This window comes from Mus caroli, chromosome 10, assembly GCF_900094665.2.
Source record: "Mus caroli chromosome 10, CAROLI_EIJ_v1.1, whole genome shotgun sequence".
Taxonomy (NCBI): Eukaryota; Metazoa; Chordata; class Mammalia; order Rodentia; family Muridae; genus Mus; species Mus caroli.
In genome coordinates, this window is record NC_034579.1 from 40777733 (window position 1) to 40800868 (window position 23136).

Below are 23136 nucleotides of genomic sequence, written 5' to 3' on the forward strand. Positions count from 1 at the left end.
AAAAAAAAAAAAAAGATAAAAGGAGGGGGAGGGCAGGGTAAAGAATGGACCGCAGGAAAGACAACCGAGACTAAAGGCTTTAAAAAGCCATATGGAAACCGACTGCTGTAGACACTTCCTAAAGAATATACATGTATGAAGGGAACCTAGATAGACCTTCCAACTAATAAAGAAGAGAATACCTCAACTAGACATCTGTGGTGGTTTGATCAAGAATGGTCTCCTTAGGCTTATATATTTGAATAATTAGTCACCAGAAACTCTTTGAAAGGCTTAGAAAGATTAGGAGGTATGGCCTTGCTGGAGTAGGTGTGGCCATGGAGAAAGTCTGTCATTGGGGGTGGGCTTTGAAGTTTCCAAAGCCTACACTAGTCCCGCCCCTCTCTGTAGGCATAATGTTATTGTGAATTGTGTAAAGATTATCCTTCTATTATTCAAGTGCTGATTTCTCTGTCCGCCCCCCCCCCCAGGTCTGTTTGCAATCCATCCATAGCACTTTAATGCTTATTCCAAGGATCTCCTCCCTGGATGCTGTGTAAGCATTGCTCCCCATTTGTTCTCTGATTTGTCAATAAAAGCCAACCAACCAGTGGCTGAGCAGAGGAGAGAGTAGGACTGGACTTCCTATCCCAGCCTGGGGAAGAGAAAGAGAAAGGAGAAAAGAGAGCATTAGCCATGCGGAGAGAGTCTAGGAGATATGTAAGGAACAAAATGTGAACAACTTAAGAAAACACAGATGAATGTAACCATGGAATCCAAGCCTAGAGTGTGTGTGTACGTATGATAAAGCTGAAGTAAGGTAAATGCCCGATGAAGTGATGTGTGAACACATTAATTATGATTGGCTAAGTGTAGCTTAAATACCCCGGTCTGGCCACCACAACTCACTCGCTCCCAGAGTCCCAGGGACGTGCCGTTGTGCTGAGAGATCGAGTCCACTGACCCGGATGCCTGCGGCTGAATGAGACAAGCCCGCACCATGGACTGAGCTCCAGCTGAACCCGAAAACAGAAGGATGCATCGCAAATCTTACCTGAGGTGCCAGCTCGCTCGACATCAGGCCAGACCGGAGGTTAGTGAAGTGTATGTGTGTGTGTGTGTGTGTGTGTGTGTGTGTGTGTGTGTGTGTGTGTGTGTACAAATGCAATCCCACTTCGCTACTTATTGCTATTTAAGAGTAAACAAGTTGTTATAACCTGACCTCCAAGTGTTGTTATAACCTGACCTCCAAGTCTCAGGCTTCCTTTTCACCTCTGTCCTCAATCCCGATTCGGGAAAATTGGCATAGTAGAGACTGATCCTCAGGAAACAAACTGGAGCCCCGCTTAGCAGCGGCGCTTTACTAGATGTTTAAATTTTGGGCCTTTTACTGGGCGGTAGAATTGAGATATACTCCTAGTCTGAGCATGAGAACCCTTATTCAGCAGTCAGTGGCCTCCCTTGAATTCAAACGTCTAAGACACCTGAAAGCCAACTCTGAGCTGAAGTCCCCGAGAGGACCAGGCCAGGAGGAAGAGCCGGCAGGCGCAGATAAGTAGACGGGGAGCCAGGGAGGACTGGAGCCCACCCTACAGTCAACTCTGACCAGAAGTTCCTGATTTAGCCAAGGTAGGAAGAAGAGCTGAGGGTGAGGGTAGAAGTGCAAGGAAATTAAAATTGATGTCCCATTGACAGCACCTCAGCAGGTGGAACCTAAAATAGAGAGAGCATCACAAAAAGAAGTGCCTAGTATACTCATGAAGACTATAGTTGATCTGGATAAGGATAGACTAGTGGTCAAAAGGCTAGACATGATGAATTTCACGAGACGATGGAAGGACTCCAATCCTTTCAAAAATGCCCCAGAGTCAGGACAGGTCCTGTCACTACCAGTGACTGCCTCCCAGCTTCAAACACTGGTAAGGGGCTCCAGACATACGGGCTTCACGGAGGTGATAATGGAAACCAGAGATTATAACCCAAAAGAACTTAATACACTCAGAAAGGATTATGCCCAAAATGGCATGAAGGATGCATCCTGCATGGTAAAAGTGTGGGAGAAGGGAGCAGAAACAATATTGTTATCAGATCAAGAGATTCGCAAAATTAGAAACATGGTGGAAAATCCCACAGTGTTCAATGCTATAGAGCATGATTTTTAGACAGCTCCAAGGAGACACGCACCCACTGCTGGATTGGATAACTGCAGTTTGGAGATAAATGTTCCCCTCCTTAGATTTAACTCAGTTCAAGGCCTCAGCAAAATGGAATAATTTACAGCAAGCAATTCAGTTAGCAAGAAAATTGGGAGTACTGTTCATTTACAACCAGGTACCCACCCCACAGGCAGCACCAATGCTGGCCAGCATTGGTTTAGGAAAATCCTGTTAAAGCTCCACAACAACCTCTCGGGATGACCCCAGCCGGACCATTGCAAATATGTCAAGCTGTGGCAGATGCGATAGACTTCTGAGAATCATACAGAGAGTTAAACTCAGAGAAGGCGGTATCCCTACCCATTAAAAGTAAGAAATTTAATGGAATGAGGAGACAGCTTAAAAATATAAGACCATTTGGAAGACTGAATACCAACCTCCCAATTAGATCAGGACCAAGCAAACCATGGAATCCCATCACATGCTTGTTTGGGCAAGCTCCTGGCAGATCTTTTTTGGGGCAAAGAGGACCCAATGGCCGAGGACCCCCAAACCTAGGATTCAACAACCAAAGGACGAACATAGGGGCAAGATCTATGAGCAGGCTGCAACTCAGGAACAACCTGAAAGGATGAGGACATTCCTTTCGACCTCAGGGACACAGCATCTAAAACCCAGAATAACACTACCCATCATACTGCCTGACAGCACCACCAAAGTGGTTAAATGGCGGTTGGATGTGGGTAGTGAAATTAATGTGTATACCCTAGGTGAAGGACAGATCCTGAACACAGGCAAGATTAAAGGCTACATTGAAGAAGAGGGAATTGGAGGCAAAGTCAGAACCCTTATAACTAGAGTAATATTGCAAGTGCCCCAGAAAATATCATAGGACTACCCATGATACACAAATTATTCCCGAATTTTTTTAATTATAAAAGAATACCAAAGATACTACTAGCTACAGTCAAAATTCCATAGTAGAACTACCTAAAATACCACCCTCCTTCACACCACAATACCCCATAAAATGTGGGATGGAGGAAGTAAAGGACACCATACAAATGTTATTAAAAGAAGCTATTATAGAACCAACACAAAGCTTTTTTTTTTTTTAATATTTTTCTCAATTACGTTTCCAATGCTATCCCAAAAGTTCCCCATAGCGCCCCCCACTTCCCTACCCACCCATTCCCATTCTTTTGGCCCTGGCATTCCCCTATATTGGGGCATATAAAATTTGCAAGTCCAATGGGCCTCTCTTTCCATTGATGGCTGACTAGGCCATCTTTCGATACATATGCAGCTAGAGACAAGAGCTCCGGGGTTCTGGTTAGTACATCATGTTGTTCCAACAATAGGGTTGCAGATACCTTTAGCTCCTTGGGTACCTTCTCTAGCTTCTCCATTGGGAGCCCTGTGATACATCCAATAGCTGACTGTGAACATCCACTCCTGTGTTTGCTAGGCCCCAGCATCGTCTCACAAGAGACAGCTATATTTGGGTCCTTTCAGCAAAATCTTGCTAGTGTATGCAATGGTGTCAGCGTTTAGAAGTTGATTATGGGATGGATCCCTGGATACGGCAGTCTCTAAATGGTCCATCCTTTCATCACCGCTACGAACTTTCCAACACAAAGCTTTAACTACAACAGCCCCATTTGGCCAGTAAAGAAACCCAATGGCAAATGGAGATTCACAGTAGACTACAGGAACATAAACAACCTATCAGAGCAGATTCCTGGACAATTACCAGATGTAGAAGATATATTCCTGAGAATCAGGCAGGTGGCACCTAAATGGTTTGCCACCATAGACCTAACAGACATTTTCTTTGGCATTCCCCTACATCCCAACTCTTGAGAAATCACAACATTCTCATGAGAAGAAAAATAATATCAATTTACTAGAGTTCTACAAGGATACACAAACAGCCCAATTATATAGCACATGATGCATTGAGATGGACTCCACACCAGAAGAAGTAACAATATTCTCATATGTAGATGACCTCCTATCGATAGCAAACGACAAACAAATACTACACAAAACAGTAGCAGTCTTAATTGCACACCTAACAAATGAAGGATGGACCATTAATAAAGACAAAGTAAAGGGACCAGCAGAGGAAGCTAAATTTCTCCAAGTATACTGGTCAACTAGAGGATCATCCTTTCCCCCAGAAGTCATTAACAAATTAAGAAACTTACCAAGACCTCAGAATAAGACAGAAGCCCAGCATTTAATAGGTTTATTTGGGTATTGAGGACAACATATACCGTACCTGCAATTGTTGCACCAACCATTACACAGCATAGTGAAAAGCATCTGATTTCACATGAGGACCACCCCAGGGAGAAGCAGCAAAAATTATATTAGAATATTAGAGCAATTTAGTAATTTAATTTACATCAGTGCAGATGACACAGTCATAATAAATGTCCTCTTTGTAAAGGGATTTGGCAATTGGAATATATTTGTTAAACAACCACAGACTTTATATGTGTTACAGTCTGTTGTGTCTTGAAGATTCCATTTCCTTGAAGTCATCAGTCTTTGCTTTTACAGTCTTTGAGCCTCCTCTTCCACAGGGATCTCTGAAGTTGAGGATTTCGATGAAGACATATTTAGGACTGAATGCTCCAACGTCTTCCACTCTACACATTGTTAAGTTATGGGTCTTGTTGATTATCCTTTATTGCAAGAAGAAGGTTCTCAGTTGTGGGCTAAATGAGACATTGATCTATGTTTTTAGTTGTATTTCATTTTGACTCATGATTCATTTTGTTGCTATTTCCCTTTAGTAGAATAATAGTAGTAGATTTTTCCTGTAGTCCCATGACCTCTCTAGTTTCAGGTTCTTGGCCACTTTAGCAGTGTCTGGTATGAGGTCCATCTGAAGGAGTGGCTCTTAAATCCAGTCAAAAGGTGGTTGGCTACTCCTATAAGCCATTATTGGACCAGTATATCTTTCAGGCATGTCACAGTGGATTGCAGGTTTTATAGCTGGATGTTATTGATGACTAGGTTTCAATTCTAATAGCATGCAGAATAAGTTAGAGCACCCTTAACACTAGTTAGTAGGAGCAAAGCTACTAGGTGGAATTCAGTGTTATTGTAACATGTTTGATAACATTGTCTTCAGCAATAGGACCTTCCCATCATGCTATGGAGAAGAACCAATTGCCTTGTAAGGCTTGGTTGGGTGGTTATGAGACCCCGATGGCCAATGACTCAATGAGATGCAACCTATTCTTGCCCCTGGAAATCTTACTTTGTGTCATAAGATGTTGTCTTAGTCACTGTTCTATTGCTGTGACGAGACAGCATGGTCATGGCAACTCTTATAACAGAAAGCATTGATAAAAGACTTAGTCCATTAGCATCATGACAGGCACGCTGCTGGAGAAGTAGGTGAGAGCTACAACTTGATCAACAGGCAGAGAGAGAGAGAGAGACAGAGAGACAGAGAGACACAGAGAGAGACACAGAGAGAGACAGAGAGAGAGACAGAGAGAGAGAGAGAATGAATTTAAAAGTGATAATTTTTCTTTATCCCAGCTACCTCTCAAATAAATGAGACAGAGACTATAAGATTTATTTAATAAAACTTTACAGTACAATAGCTGAGCAGTATTAATCTATTTTCATCATCTAAACCAATTTGGCTACCTCCCACTGTCTCTGTTCCAGGTATGTTCTCATGGTATCTTGTTGTGAATTGGGATTGAGGACAGAGGTGAGAAGGAAGCCTGAGACTTGGAGGTCAGGTTATAACAACTTGTTTATTCATAAATAGCAATGTCGTGAGATGGGATTGTATTCACACACACAAACACACACACACAAACAAACAGACACACACACACACACACACACACACTTCACTAACCTCCCATTTGGCCTGATGTTGTAGCCTGGCTTGATGGTGGCGTGTCAGGTAAGGTTCAAGATGTGTCCTTCTGCTTTGGGGTTCAGCTGGAGCTCAGTGGCAGGCGTCCGGGTCAGTGGACTCAGGGCATCTCCGTGGGACTCCAGGAGCGAGTGAGTTGCGGTGGCCAGACCAGGGTATTTAAGCTACACTTAGCCAATCATAATTAAGGTGTTCACACATCACTTCATCGGGCATTTACCTTACTTCAGCTTTATCATACTCACACACTCTAGGCTTGGATTCCATGGTTGCATTCATCTGTGTTTTCTTATGTTGTTTACATCTTGGCCATAACTTAACAATGTATAGAGTGGAAGACTTTGGAGCATTCAGTCCTAAATGAGATGTCTTCATCGAAATCCTCAACTTCAGAGATCCCTGTAGAAGAGGAGGCTCAAAGACTGTAAAAGTCAAAACTGATGACTTCAGGGAAACGGAATCTTCAAGACACAACAGGACTGTAACACATATAAAGTCTCAAAGACTGTGGCAGCACACACAAAACGTACATGGGTTCAAGCTAGATGGGATCCCAGTACTGAAATAGACGGGTAAGTGGGCATAGGGCCCCACCCCTAACCAAGTAATTATTTACAGTTGATACCTGTTGACAAAATGAAAATCATCTTCTTCCAATGGAGTGTCACTGTGTATCTACAACACTATGGGGCAAGCTCCCTTCTCAGGAAAACTTGGCCAATACAAAATTAATTCAAGGTGTGTGTGTGTATGAATTTTGTGTGTATGTGCATGTGTGGTTGTGTGTGTATGTATGTGTGTGTGGTTTTGTGTATGTGAATGTTTTGTGTATGTGTATGTGAATGTTTTTTGTGTGTGCAAAACAAGTGTGTATATGTGAATGGTTTAGTGTGTGTGAATGGTTGTGTGCAAATGGTTTTATGTGCATATGTGAATGGGTGTGTGTACTTTTTGTTTTGGCATTGTCTTATTGGTCTTTTGATTTTCACTTTTGCGATTGTTTTGGTGGCTTTTGTTATCTGAAAGAGAGAGAGAGAGAACACAAGGCTGGGCGATGAGGGCAGAGGGCGTATCTGAGAGGAGTTGGAGGATGTAAAAGCTTATCAAAATAATTGTATGAAAAAATAATTCAAGCAAAACGTTCACAAAGTTTCACACACAAACATATACTAGTGCAATTGAAGCAATATTGTGGAAGTAACCAGCCACTCTTGGTTGGATTTAAGGCCTGCTCCATGTGATGAACCCATATCTGACATTGCTAAAGCAGCCAAGAACCTGAAACTAGATAGGTCATGGGACTAAGAAAAAAATTGACTACTATAATTCTGCTAATGGGGCACAGCCATAAACTGATTACTAATGGCATAGTGCTGTACCCATAGAGCAGATCATCACTCAACCCTCAATGGCATAGTGCTATCCCCATAGAGCGGAACACCACTCAACCCTCAACTGAGAAGCTTTGTATTTCAGTAGCTGGTAGTTAACAGATGGATCCACGACTAAACTTAAATGCCCCAACTAAATGCTTCCTTTAATAAGAGTAACTGTGATCATGGTGTATCTTCATAACAATAGGACACAGATTAAGATTTTGTGTGTGTGTGTGTGTGCGCGCGCATGTGCATGCACTTTTTTGTTTGCCTTTTTAGAATCTGCCATTTTACATTATTTCTGCCTTTCCTCCATGTCTTAGTTACTGTTCAATTGCCCTGAAAAGACACCATGATTAAGGCAACTTAAAAAGGAAGCTTTTGTCTGGGACTTGCTTACAATTTGATAGTCCATTATCATCTTAGTGGGAAGCATGGAGGCAGGCAGGCTCACATCTGATCTGCAAGTTAGAGAAGGACGGGGCAGTGGAAGGAGGGCAGAAGAATGTTATGGACTTTTGAAACCTCAGAGTCCACCGCTAGAGGCATGCGTCCTCCAACAAGGCCACACCACACTTCCTGAAAGTCCACCAACTGGGCAACAATCATTCAAATATATGGGCCTTTTGGGGGTTACTCCCCTTCAAATAAGCCCAGTTTAGTTTCATATTCACAATATGATGGCCTCCTTTGGTTCTGCCCGATAGGTTTGAGAGTAATATGTTTTTACACGGAAAAATTCTTAATTTCCTTTTATTGCTGGTTCCCATTAGGTGTATCTTTCTAATCCATCTAACTGTTTCAGATCCATCCTATCAGCCAGTGTACTCCGGTACTTTATTGACAGCTGCTGAGTGTTGACTAGTGGGAACCAAGTGACACCACTGTAAATATGTCCAGATGGCTGCAATGACTACAAACTTGATTAAAATGGCAAATGAAAATGACATTTAAAAACTTACAGTAATTGGTAAAGTTGGACGTGGTGTGACAGTCAGAGCCAGTAGCATGTCACCACTGTTACAGCAGGTGCATTGTTTCAAGAGTTGTTCCTTTGGTAAAATCATTCTATTATTTCCCCTCATAGATAAAATTTCCTCTTTGGTATTTTCCATGCTCCATTGGTGAATACAAAGTGAGGTAATGTCACCTCTGGCTTTTCAAGCATTCCCTGGCCTTTGCAAGTTGGCATGGTACTGCCATGTTCTATGGGGACATGAGAGTTTTGGTTAAAAAACATTAAGGATTTATCTTCTACTGGTTGAAATATTTAAAAGATTAAATATATAGAACATTTTAAAAAGAAAAAGGAAGAAGAAGAAGGAGGAGGAGGAGGAGAGGAAGAAGAAGAAGAAGAAGAAGAAGAAGAAGAAGAAGAAGAAGAAGAAGAAGAAGAAGAAGAAGAAGAAGAAGACCACTCACAATGCTACTTAGAAAACCTATAAGAGCTAATTGCCAGCTCACTATCAGACCTCTGTAATTGACTAAAAATCAAACTTCATCCTCATAGATCAGAATTGAGGAGGAGCAGATATATAACAAAAGAATCAGTAGTGTCAGGTCCAGCATGGCCTTGGTAGGGGTGGAATGTCATGGCTCCCGCCCTGGGACAGGCCCAATGGGTATGGACCTCCATGAGTGTCAATGGTTGCTTCGCCTGGAAGGCTTGTTTATATAATAATGTACATATTTTTATGTTCCTCCTTCAAGGAATGTCCTTCCTGTTAACGTTAATGACTCCACAATAATCAGAGACTGCCAGAGTCCAGGAGGCAAAGGTGTGGCTAATGTCTCAGCAAAATGGTAAATGTTGGGACTTTCAGGACAACCCTTAAGGCTGTGGGAAAGCACTCTCAAAACATGAGTTTGAAAATATATGAGATATAGCAAAAATATATGGATGCAATATGAATTGTATAAGGATATTCACATATCTAAAGGAACAAAGGCAGTTACACTATGAGCCAGCTTGTCAGAAAGATGCAAATTGAGAAAGATTCCTGAGTTCAGGTCAGCCTGGAACAGAGCGAATTTAGATCCAGGAGTAGTAGGAATGGTAATTCCAGGGCAGCATCCCACCCAGCTATCTTATTATCTATGCTTATAATTACTGTCTCATCCTAGGAGTCAAGGGACTAAGATCATGGAATGCTGATCCAAGGGATGGTCAAGAGGGAACCTGAAATAAATAGCTGAATTGATATGTAATCAAAACAAAACAAAACAAAACGGGGGCTGGTGAGATGGCTCAATGGTTAAGAGCACTGACTGCTCTTTCAGAGGAACCAGGTTCAGTTCCCAGCAACCACTCACAACCAGCACACAACTCTCTGGAGTACAGATATTCACGCATGCAGGCAAGACACCAATGCACATAAAACAAACAAACTATATATATATTATATATATATTATATATATATATATAATATATATAATATATTTATATATATTTTTAAACAGGCTTGTGGCCTACATGAGATGAGCTAGGAGAAAGTAATTGCAGTTATTAGATTTTTTTTCTGTAACAAGAGTTGAGCTGTCTGGAGATCTTTGGAAAGTGAACACAGCTCTTTTAGAATTTTTCCTAATGGAATTTCTGACCTTGGTTGAAAATCCCAAGAATTACTTAGAGAAGCTCTGTTAAAGAAAGTTTTTTTTTTGGCTTTCTCAAAAAACTCAAGAATTACTTTTAGAATTGTTTAAGCAGGATTTCTGACTTGGTCAGAAGATTCAAGAATTTTTTATAGCAGCTTTGCTGACTTTGGTCAGCCCATGAGCTATCTAGAGAGCTTTTAGAATTTTTACTAGGAGAGAGAGAGAGAGAGAGAGAGAGAGAGAGAGAGAGAGAGAGAGAGAGAGAGAGAGAGAGAGAGAGAGAGAGAGAGAGAGAGAGAGAGAGAGAGAGAGAGAAAGGATAGCTGTCTCAACCAGAGAGAGCTATTTTGAATAGAAAGCTAGCTGTCTCAACCAGAGAGTTTTTTTTAGAATATCAAGAAATGGTTATGCTGAGCAGAATGGGGGGGGGGGAACGGGGGGGAGTGCAGTTTGAAAAGCTATCTCAAGAAAACTGCAGAGCCAAGAGCTATCTACAGAAAGCTGTCAAGGAAGCCATCTTGAGCAGAACATAGGCTGCCATCTTGGATGCAGATTTGACTTTGAGTCATTTGTTTTCACTGCTCCCAGACACCCTTCCTCTTGGGAACCTGGACCTAGCTGGTCCTTGGTAAATCAGTTGGGAGGAAGAGCAAGTGTTGACATCCTTAATTAGAAGTCTGAAATTTTGAAACTGGGATTAAAGCAAAGGGGGGACACTGGCACAGTCAATACCTTCCAAAATATGGGGGAACAGTTTACTCCCAACTTTTATAGTACCAAAAAGTTCATGTAATGAGCATATTGTTTAAAATGTACCAAGATAAAAAAACAGAATTATCACCCTCAAAAAGTATAAAAACACGGGAATCCTCACAGTTCCATAGCCATTTCTTTGCACCATCTTGGGATGTGGCTGTCTCATCAAGCTAACCCAGCCTAACAGCACAACTATGCATAAAGAAAATATGCCTATAGGAAAAAATAGGCTTCCCCTGCCCTTCCTGTGGAGCAGGCTGAGCATCCTGTCTCTGATAGGCTAAGGAGGAAACCTAGTGATTCTGGTACTGTGCCACCCATGAGGCATGCTGGGGCCCTGAAGCAACTCTATAGCTCTGGTTGCCGCCCAGGCCATAGGCATGGGCTGTACTTGATAAAATGTGGGGAGAAATCCCAAACTCCAGCCACTACCCCTTCTGGTGCATATAAGGCCAAGGATGGCTAAATGTTTCTGGTGTCAGCTTCTGTCTCAGGCTCACACTGACACAAACACAGACAAACACCAGGCCTGCTGCTATCACGCTGTGCCCTTCATTTTGGTGTCTCTGTAACCGAAGACCTGATGCAACCCCTGAAAAGGAGAAGAGTTTATTTTGGAGCATGGTTTCACTCCACTGTGGCAGGAGCTCTCTAGCAGTTGGTATCTTTGTTTGCTACTGGTAGTGGCTGTACAGAAAGCATCGATGAGAGACCAGACAGGATGGGTCAGAAACAAACAGGTATAACCTTCAAAGGTTTATACCTTTTTACCCACTTTTACCACCTAGTACTTACCTCCTAATGGCCCCTCAGCATTCAAAATAGTGCCGCGAGCTAGGGACTGAGTGACCCTCCAAAATGCAATTCTTTTTTTTTTTTTTTTTTGGTTTTTCGAGACAGGGTTTCTCTGTGTAGTCCTGGCTGTCCTGAAACTCACTTTGTAGACCAGGCTGGCCTCGAACTCAGAAATCTGCCTGTCTCTGCCTCCCGAGTGCTGGGATTAAAGGCATGCAGTCCCTGCTGTCCTTCACACGGGTACTTGCTATCTAATCATTCACTGCCATAGGGGACTTTGTGGTGGGGCCTGCTTTGATCATAAAAAGAGAGAGAGCTATTAAGATATGTTCTGAAAGGGTGTGTGAGGGAAGGGGGTGTCTTAGCAGACCCATGCCAAGGTATCCCTTCCCCCTGAGGGACCAGCCACAAGATGGTATAGCATGGAATAGAGTTTATTCAGGGCATGGGGAGGGGAGTTAAGAGAATAGTAGAGGCAAAGAAAGGCTGAGAAGGAGAGTAGAGAAGTAGAGGCCAGCCATGACCACATGGGGGGGAGAGGGGAAGGGGATGGGGAGAGAGGGAGAGCAAGGGGGTGAGAGGCAAGAGAGCAATAGAGGGAGGAGGGGCCAAGCAGCCCCTTTTATAGTGGGCCAGGCCTACTTGACTGCTGCCAGGTAACTGTTGGGTGGAGTCCAGGCAGAATACCAACAGGGCCCACCATGGCCTTTCTCTCCACAGCTTCTGGACCTGTATAGCTAAATGGTGGGAGGAAGAGTGAATACTTCAGGCCTATTACCACTGTGAGGGCTGCCAGTCTCAGAAACCCTTACACATACAGAACTAGTATCAACTTTCTGTTGGAAGCATGTTTACCCAGTAGGAAGAGCCACATGGTAAGGATCCCACACCCATACCCATACCTGTCTGCCCCTCAAATTGCTCAACTGCTAGTGTCCCCATACCTGTGCAGCAAGTCAGGTCTCTCCAGCACCATACATTCTGTTCCAGCTACCAGTCACAGCCCAATAAACCATCAGAAACACAGTGCTGGAAACCAAGGTAACACTGTACAACAAAGCAAGACAAGATGATAAAGTTGCTTACTAAGAAAGCCATGTCAGACAAGTGGTAGACATCCCTGATCCAGAAGCAGAATGGGTAAGAAAAGCAATGTAATGAAGCAGTTCCCCAGCAACTGACCCCTAAGAAACAGACACAGATAAAATGTCTGATGAAGGATGTTTAGAGTGATCATAGAAAGGCTAAATAAGACCTCTGAGGGTTATAGAAGTGCTAAAGGAAATTAAGAATAAAATGCAGGATATGGATAATAAATTCAGCATGGAATGCAGATTTGGACAAAGAAACAAAAAAAAAAAAAACTCAGTAGTGGCCAGGGGGGGATTTCCCACAATTATTGAAGCTTCCACAAAGTCAACCTAGCAGGAGAAAGAAAATATGAACTAAAAGGCATTTTTTTTGGAAAGTTAAAACAAAACAGGTCTTTTGAAAGGTCTCAGTCGAGCAAAATTAAAAAAAAAAAAAGGAGGACACATTTGAGATCTTTGGGACATGATTAACAATATATACTAGTGTATTTTAATGTCTGTAGAGAAACATACTTGCCCATGCTAGTGTGACAATATTTACAATAGCCAAGATGTTCATTAGCAAAAGTATCTATTAATAGATAAAGAAGGCTGGAGAAACAGCTTATTTAGTAAAGTACTTGCTGTCTTTACTAAACTGAACTAGAAGGTAGGTTCAGTTCCCTAGAGCTCTGGTAACAAAGATGAGCATAGCATCAAACATCGTAATCCTGACACTAGAGAGGTGGAGGCAGGGGGACACCTGAGACTTGCTGAGCAGACAGTCTAGTTTAACCAACAAACTCTGGGCTCAGCAAAAGACTGTCTCAAAAACTTAAGGTACAAGCAATTATGTAAGACATCCAAAATTGACCTCTGGCCTCCACAAACGCACACACACATGCACCTTTCCACACATGTCCATCTGTACATACACATAAACATATACAAATACACACATACACAAAATCAATGGAGAGAAAATGTGATCATGATACACAATGGAGTTTTATTGACCGTAAAGAAAAATTGAATCCTGCCATTTGCAGCAAAATGGATGAAGAGGACATTCCCTTACATGAATAAATCCAGACTCAAAGTGACATGGACCACACAGCCTGTCATAGGACAAATTAAAGAAAGTTGACCTGAGAGTAGAATAGTGACTTCCAGAAACTGGGAGCTGTCAGTTTAACACTGGAGGCTAAATTGATTAGCTCATGCTATATACAGGTATGGAAATTTCACACTGAACCCCATTAATACTTAGAATTTTGAAATTTCAATAGATGGCACTGCCAGGTCCAGCATGGCCTCGGAAGGGGTGGAATGACATGGTTCTTGCCCCCTGGAACATAGCCAACAGAGCAGGGGCCTCCACAAGTGTTGATGACTGCTGTGGACATTTGGCTTATTTAGATATCATAATTTAGATTCCTTCTTTGAGGAATGTACTTCCACATTAACAACTCCACGATAATTAGAGACAACATAAGTCCAGGAAGCAAAGGTGTGGCTAATGTCTCAGCAAAATGGCAAGTGCTGGGACCTTCAGGACACCCATTAAGGCTGTGGGAAAGAACCCTGGAAACATGAGTTTAAAAACATATCATTTTTCAACTATGCAAACTATAAGAATGCAAAATTAATTATATGATGGGCTTCATGAATCTAAAATGAAAAGGAGCTGCACTGTGAGCCAACTTGTCAGAAAGATACTAAGGAAGGAGATAAAGAGATTTAGGGAGTGGTGATCACAGGATCCCACCCAGCTAAGTTTTTTGTTTATGCTTATAAAGGCAGACAGATTCCTCAGTTCAAGGTCAGTTTGGAAAAGTGGAAGCTCAGGTTCAGGCCCAGGCTTGATAGAAATGGTAATTTCAGGGTGGAGTCCCATCCAGTTAGCTTACCATTTGTGCTTAGCAAAGGCACACAGATCTCTGAATTCTTTTGCAGTGTTTAAAAAAAAAATGTGTTGGCTGTCTCCTGAGAATCAAGGGGCTAGGATCTTGAGATGCTGGATCATAGGATAATCAAAATGGAACCTGAAGTAAATGACTTCATATGTAAAATAAAAGACAGGGCTTATGATCTGCAAGAGATGATCTATCCAGAGAATTTTCTAGACTAGCAAGAGAAAACTGTTTGGAGAACTGTCTCAACAGAAAAGAGAGATCTCCAGAGAAAGCAAAAGAGAAAGTGAAAGGAAATAAAACTTGAGACCTGTGATTCATGTCATTTATGTCAAATAGCCCAAAGAGTTGTTTGTGAGCTTTGAAACCTCAGGCTGAGAACATAGCAGAACAGGCCAGAACATGCCTGGGCAGGCCTGTTGTTAAGACATTACTGAGGCTGCTTAGCAATAAAGATAAAGAGAATGACATGCCGGACTGGCCCAGCGCCTCCCTATATCCCACCCTTCTGACTTAAATTAAATATTAATGGGCTGCTGATGTTTAAATGGGCCAATCATGTGAAACCGCGCCAATTCCTCTCCCAGCACCACCCCTTTTCTATAAAAGCCCCTAGCTTCCAAGCCTCGGGGTCGAAACTACTGTCTCCTGCGTGAGATACGTTTCGACCCAGAGCTCCACCATTATGGCTCCACCATGTGGTCGACACCTCTGTCTCCGGTGGGAGATACATGTCGGCCGGAGCTCCGTCATTAAAACGACCTCATGCTTTTACATCAAGATGGTCGTCTGTTCGTGATTCTTGGGTGCATGCTGAATGGGAATTGAGTAGGGGTTTCCCCACTAGGTTCTTTCAAAAGCAGTCTGAAATGCAGTCTCAAGCAGAATATAGGCTGCCAGTTTGGGCCCACAATTTGACTTTGAGTCATTTTTTTCATCACTCTCAAACAACCCTTCTCTCTGAACCCCTATCCAAGCCAAGCCTGGTTATATTCCTCAGGAAGTCTAAGGTATTGTCACAGCAAGCAGACACCTGCAACATTACTAAAGGTAGTACTGAAAGGAGCATAAAATAAAAACTTACTGTTAGGGTCCAAGAATCACAAAAGAATGATACCTGTACTGGCTGGTTTTATGTGTCAACTTGACACAGGCTGGGGTTATCACAGAGAAAGGAGCTTCAGTTGGGGAACTGCCTCCATGAGATCCAGCTATGGGGTATTTTCTCAATTAGTGATCAAGGGGGAAAGGCCCCTGTGGGTGGGACCATCTCTGGGCTCACAGTCCTGGGTTCTATAAGAGAGCAGGCTGAGAAAGCCAGGGGAAGCAAGCCAATAAAGAACATCCCTCCATGGCTTCTGCATCAGCTCCTGCTTTTGAAAGTATACTGTAAAAACAAAATTCTAGGCCTTTAGGCCCAGGCTTGGGAATGTGACCTCTGTGACTCATTGCTCCAAGGTATGCTAATCATAAAACGGATAGCGACATTCCTCCACCCACCTGCTTCCTGGGTTCAAAGAGTGTTCATTCAAAGAAAGTTACCCTGACCACTGTTGGAACCCACTATGCAAATGTACTATTGTTAGGGCCTCTTAGAAACTGTCTTGAGAGATAACCCGCACAATTACCAGGTATTCCTTGTGACTCCTGTAACTTTGTACTTCCTTGGGACTCTTAACTGGTATCTTTGGTATTTTCCAACAATGCCCTCCCCACTTCCTTGAGTTGTGGTTTCTTCCTTTAAATACCCCCTTATCCAGCTACTCAGGGAGCCACGGTCCTCTACCCCTGAGTGGTGTATGACCGTGGGCCCGAGAGCGCTCTTGAATAAAAATCCTCTTGCAATTTGCAGCAAAACCGTTTCTTGTGGGTGATTTGGGGTGTCGTCTCTCCTGAGTCAGAATGTGGGGGAGTCCTCACATTGTGGGTCTTTCACTTTCTTACTGATGAACAGCAATGTGGAAGTGTAAGCTGAATAAACCCTTTCCTCCCCAACTTGCTTCTTGGTCATGATGTTTGTGCAGGAATAGAAACCCTGACAAGGACAATACCCCAGACTCAAATAGTATGCAAAAGCAAAGAGCATTTATTCAGCTGAATTTCCTGCATGCAGGCATCTCCCCATTTGGGAATGGAGACCTCTGGTGGACTTGCAGGCCTAGGTTGTATTGTCAGTTAGGGGAATCCCAGAGAGGAGTATGTGCCGGTTTACTTTGATTGGTTAGCTTTATCTCTAGAAGGTCTGTCTGATTCTACAATTGGTTAGGCTCTGGAAACTTCCCAGGGGGTTGCTTGCTCATTCTAGCTACCTGTTCTTACTTCAGGCCAGATGACAAGGTATCCTCAGATTGGCTGCCTCAGGCTGTGATTGGTTAACCACAGGTTCCTGGATCTGGGTCCTTATTTCTAGGAAACAGAAACTTAGGCCTAGTCCCCCAAACTGCCAGTTTGCAGCCTGTCATGGAGTTGGCCTGGCTCTGGCTAACTATGTCCTCTTATTACAAAATCTGAACAAACAGCCTAGGTAGATACTACAGTGGCTATAGAGGAATTTTGATCCAGCAACATGCTTTCTCTGGCAAGGGATCACATTCAAAGACCTCCTAGGTCTATGTGATCTAGTTGGAATGCATACACGCCCTGTATTGCAGTATGATCTGGAATACAGGCATGCCCATAGTATACACCTTTAGTTCAAAACAATGAAAATACATTTTACAGAAATAAACAGCCATGTTATAAAGTGACTAGTTAAGGGGCAGGCAAAGTAATGAATCAGTGAGAAATTTGACAGTACAAATCATAGATTGGATACCCCTAGCTCACATGAGAATGGCACAGGAAAAAGAGATGACTTAAGAGAGCAGCTCAGGGAGAGAAAGAGAGAGGAGGCAGTTTTACCAGGACGGTTATACAGGACAGTTTGCAGATGAAGACAGAGTGAGCTGGAGGATGAGAAGGAACCAAAACATTAGAACATATTGCAGGAGTTAGTATGAGGCCAAGCAGAGCAATTCAGTGAGAAGCCAAGAGAAGCCAGTTTGAATCAGTCAGCTTGATCCAGAAAAGCTGAGTTGAACCAGCCAGCCAAAGTTCAGAAAGAGCTAGAAAGGGTGAGCTTATTCAGAAGTAAGTCTCAGAGGCAACAATTACTTCTGGGAATAGAAGTCACTTTTACAACTGGCTCCTTACTTCTAACAGTTGCTGACCGTCAGGGAAACTCAGGTTAGACTAAGTAGCACCTTTGCTTACCTTTACAACCTTGTGTGTATCTGGAGCAATTTTGAAAGTGAATATTAATTTTTAAAAGGAGGAAGTCTGATGATTTAAAAAATAAAATTTTTTAAAAAGATTTATTTATTTAATGTATATGAGTCCACCATTGCTCTCTTCAGATACACCAGAAGGGGCATCAGATCCCATTATAGATGTTTGTGAGCCACCATGTGGCTGCTGGGAATTGAACTCAGGACCTCTAGAAGAGCAGTTGGTGCTCTTAACTGCTGTGCCATCTCTTCAGCCCAAAAATAAAATTTTTAAAATACCAAGTACCATGGTACATACCTACAATACTGGGTACTAGGTATAGTGAAGTATAGAATGGTGGTTTGAAGCTACCCTGTTTGAAGGCTAGCCTGGGCAACAAGCAAAAATCCATCTCTAAAATAAATAAAATAAAATAAAATAAAATAAAATAAAATAAAATACAGATGCATGTGCCCTGGCTCAAAGGATTCACTTTCCTGTGCTGGTCTCTAGATAAGAATTTTTAAATTTGATGCCTTCTCTTTTGCAGTAATTCGTTTAAATTTGATTTTAAGTTCTGAGTTTGTTTTTCCCAAGTTTTTGATCTGTATAATGAAAGTGACGAGAGATAGCATATGGAAAACACCTCAGGCAATGCTGAACAGGACATCTTAGGTTTGGGAAGTGGCCTCAGGAGTTTGTGCTGTGGTTTGGGTATGGCATCAATGTGCAGCAGATTGGTCTCAGTGTAGAACTACCAGAAGATGGTAGAGCCAGCCTTAAAGAGGTCAGTACCTAGTTGGGGGTTACTAGGTCATGGGGTATTACACATCAAAGGGATCAATGCTGGCCGCATAGGGTGAGTTAGATCCCATGGTTGTGGCTTGTTATAAGTCACAGTCCTGGGCCTTGCACCTGCTTAACTTTATCCCTTACTTCACCATTTCCCCTGGCACATGCTGTTTTTTATTTTCTGTCTGTTTATTTGTTTGTTTAATGCATTTGGATGCTTTGCCCATACATAAGTCTGTGTACCACATGCATGCATGGCTCCCATGGAATTCAGAGAGTCCTGGTTACCCTGGAACTAGAAAGTACACAGTTACAGTTGTGAGCTGCCATCTAAGTGTTGGGAACTGAACTTAGTGGTCCTCTGAAAGAGCAGCCAGTGCTGTTAACTGCTGACCCATTTCTCCAGCCCTACTGTGATATCATCTGCTGTGCCCTGATGCAGCCAGAGGCCCTCACCAGCACCAAGCAGATGGTGATACCAGCTCTTAAATCTGTGGATTAATTGCACTTTTCTGTCAAAGCAACATAAAATGAGTTAAACAACTGGACTGTTATTGACATACTAAACTTTCAACATTGTTAGGCAAACTGGCTGTCCATATGTTTCTTTTTAATTTCCCTGATTTGACTGTGTCTGATGTTTTGCCTGTGTGTATGTCTATGCATTACATGTATGCAGTGCCCTGGGAGGACAGAAGAGGGTGTTAGATGCCCTGGGACTACAGTTGCTGATGTTTGAGAGTCTCAGTGTGGTGTCTGCAATCAAGCCTGGTTCCTCTAGAAGAACAGCCAGTACTCTTAGCCACTGAGCCATCTCTCCAGCCCCTGTGCATACTTCTCATAGAAAGTCTAAACGAACCTGCCTTTGAGCACCTCCCTCACTAATTTGACTTTAGAGCAGCCATCCTGTCTACTCACTACTTGAATCTTCCAGATAACGTTGCTATTTTGTAAGAAGGGCTCCCAGAACTGTTACAAAGCCTTGTCAGGGGATCATTGGCTCATCTGTAGGACACATAGCCTCTTATCTTTGAGTGTCATGCAAGGTAAATGGGGAGGTGGGGGTGGTAATCCAGCAAGTGGCAAAGGAAGAGAAGCAGAAAAATGTCAAACTAGCATTAAGAATGGTTAAAAAGGGCTTATTGTTTTTCCGCCTTGGACAACTTCACACGTGGATAGGAGACAGCATGCAATTCAAGGACACATATGAAAAGCCACCATGCCTCATTTTGTTTCCTTAGGAAGTGAATACCAACATATCATGCGGAGGCATGAGAATAACAAAGATGGAGGTATGCACCTGCTTTTAACCCAAGGAAGTAAATATAGTGACTGGAGGGAGGAAGGGAGGGAGAGAGGGAGGCAGGAAAGGAGGAAGGAGAGAGGAAGGTGTAAATGTGAAAATGACAGTCCTGATTGTCAGAAATGTATAAATTAATCTTTTTAATTTTCCTGATTTTAGCACACTAGAGAAATTCAGAACAATGTACTCCCAAGGGAAGAAATGGTCTGAAATTTATGCAGAGGAGAAGAAATTTAACACCCTTTTCACCTGAAGGTTGTTACCACTCACTCTTCAGCATCGAGACAGTGTCCAGGGTCTGCAGAAATCCCTACTATAGAAGCTGTGGTCCAAGGTGAAAGCCAGGGAGATGAGCTGAGGCTTGTTTTCACGGTGTCATTTGTAGTTAGCAGCCTTGGGATTCATTGGTCAGATAGGGCCTGCAGACTGTAAAGAACAAGAGACAGAGGAGGAGGAATAGAGGTCAGTCTGTAGCAATGGTTTCCAGACTTACGAGCTACGGCAGCACAGAGGTACGTGGAGCATCTTGTCCAGGTCATCAGCTGGGAAAGTTGGGTTCAGTCCTAGGGGCAGTGCCCTCCATGATCCAACTTTGTGATGTAACCTTGGATGTTTAGGCTCCAGATGAACTGGGCTATCCTTCTGTATCTCTGTTTAAATAGAGAGATGCTAGCTTACTTCTCCTGTAAGCATCCTAACTGAATCAGGAGTGGTTGTCAGCAATGGAACCCTGAGAGGAACAGGGAGGAATCTGAGGCTGCTATCACAACTCATAGAGGCAACGGCAATGGAAATCCAGCCAGAAGTAAAATTTGGAGATGGGGAACCCCAGCCCTCTCCAGCTTAGTCGAGGTGAAACCATTTCTTTGCTTCCCTTGGCCATCAGCTGACTTGAACATTAAATGCTTATTGCCCTGGGCAAGGTTTCCAGAGGCTCGGCTCTACTTACTGACATTCTTTGTGCTAGGGTTGCCCTATGCGCTGTCGATATTTTGCAACATCCCTGGTTTTGTCCCTAGATTCCAAAAGTTCCTCTCCTGCTCCTGGTTCAAAACTACTGCTATGAAGAATATAAGGAACCTGATGATTCCCAGGACTTTGGGGTGTGTAGCTTAGTAAGGGATAACAACACTCCTGTGCTAGTCTGAGGGATATCGAGAACCAGTGACTCCACTTAACTTGGCTAAACTCTTTTACCTCCCACTGTACAGAGCTGTAAACCAAATGCCCATTTCTCACCTCAACCTGGCTTCTACACAGTGGAGCCTGAGTCAAAGAGCTGCAAATGAGAGGCCCACCGCCGCACTTCTCGGGGAGGGCTGAGCACTGTTGTGCAGCTGTCTAGCCTATAACAAGGGCACATCCACATCCAATGTCTGATGGTGTGTGGACACTCACTTCCATCTCAGGACATTTGAAAGGGCTTTCCCAGCCTCTCAGCTCTATGTGGGTTCAGCTAAGGCCATGCTTGATTGCACTGCAGCCAGATATGGATTGGAAAGTGAGCTCTCCAGGGGAGGAGGGAAACTGATTTAAAACATTTACCACTTCCTGTGGGTTCCCAAGCCAGATGAGGGATGGTGGAGCACTGCCTATACCCAGGACAGCACTCAAAACAGCTCTGAGAAAACATTGCAGGAGTGGAACCACTCCCTATCCAAACTCAACTCCATAGAGACAAAGGCCACAGCATGACAAAGCTGGTTAGGCTTCTGTTTCCCCACCAGAGAACTGGCTTCTCAGAAATCACATGATCAGCAATCTGCTATTCTAGCTGATATTTTTGACAGGTACTGGCCCCTGTTGCAGCACTTCCTCCTATGTCCTACCCCTCAGCTCCCACACCAATTTGAGCTATATAAACTAGCCCTACTATTTCAACAAATGAGCTGTTCTCTGACGCAATCTCCAGGGTCGTTTATACCCACCATTCTAAACACTGTTAGAGACCCTGTTCCCCAGCTCCTCCATATCCTGAGACTGCCGAAACCCAATAGTTGATTGGGTGGAGGACCCACAACTTTCCATACATGCTAGCTCTCTATGCCATGTACTGAATCTTTCCTTCAGCTCCTCTCCACTTTCTTCCCTTCTATTGGATTTTGTTCAAGCATGACCTAATGAAAGCCCTGCTTTCCAATCTCTGTCTTGGGGTTGGCTTCTAAGGTCTCCAACCAGCAATGCACATCAACTCAAAGAAATGGTTAAGTGCCAAGAGAAGGAAATCTTTCATTGAGGGGGAAATTTGTACTTAATGTTCTTGCTGGGAAAACCCTTGTTTGGCATTCCAAATGTTTAGAATTCATCAGCGATGACAGTCAAACAGTGAAGAGTTTAAAGCAGACTCAGGTAAGATTGAGCATAAAATCTTTTATGGAACTTTTCTGAAAGCAGAACACAGAATAAACCAAAGTGCCAAGAGATTGTTCTCATGGTCTAACTCAGTACTCTGAGAAGATGTGGTTACTAATAAAGAGACGGGGCTGCAGGAGAGATGGTAGTTAGGCACAGGGCTATAGGAGAGATGGATAGTTAGACAAAAGGCTGCAGAAGAGATGGTAGTTAGACACAAAGATTCAGGAGAAATGGGTAGTTAGACACAGGACTATAGGAGAGATGGTAGTTAGACATGAGGCTGCAAGAGAGATGGATAGTTAGACACAAGGCTGTAGTAAAGATGGTAGTTAGACATGAGGCTGCAGGAGAGATGGATAGTTAGACAAAAAGATTCAGGGGAAATGATAGTTAGACATGAGTCTGCAGGAGAGATGGGTAGTTAGACACAGGACTATAGGAGAGATGGTAGTTAGACATGAGGCTGCAGGAGAGATGGATAGTTAGACACAGGACTATAGGAGAGATGGTAGTTAGACATGAGACTGCAGGAGAGATGGATAGTTAGACACAAGGCTGTAGTAGAGATGGTAGTTAGACATGAGGCTGCAGGAGAGATGGATAGTTAGACGCAGGACTATAGGAGAGATGGTAGTTTAGATACAGGGCTGCAGGAGAAATAGCTAGTTAGACAAGGCTGCAGGAAAGGAAAGAGCCCAGCATTGAGATTCCTACTAGTTTGGGAGGCTGTTTTAATACTAGTCCACGACAGAGAATTAGAAGGAAGATGGGTTTTGATGATGACAATTTTAAAACATACCCACATATCCAGTTGATGGCTTTCAATTGAGAAAAGTGGCCAGGATGCATTTATGTGAATATGGCACATTGTGGTACTTATGCCCC

General features: G+C 43.0%; 1 non-coding gene across 1 annotated transcript; it reads left to right on the forward strand.

Moving 5' to 3' along the window:
• The first annotated feature begins 9981 nt into the window (after positions 1 to 9981).
• On the forward strand, positions 9982 to 10045 carry LOC115032190. Its single transcript, XR_003837849.1, has one exon. It is a non-coding gene; the product is annotated as a U7 small nuclear RNA (small nuclear RNA).
• Positions 10046 to 23136: the final 13091 nt, after the last annotated feature.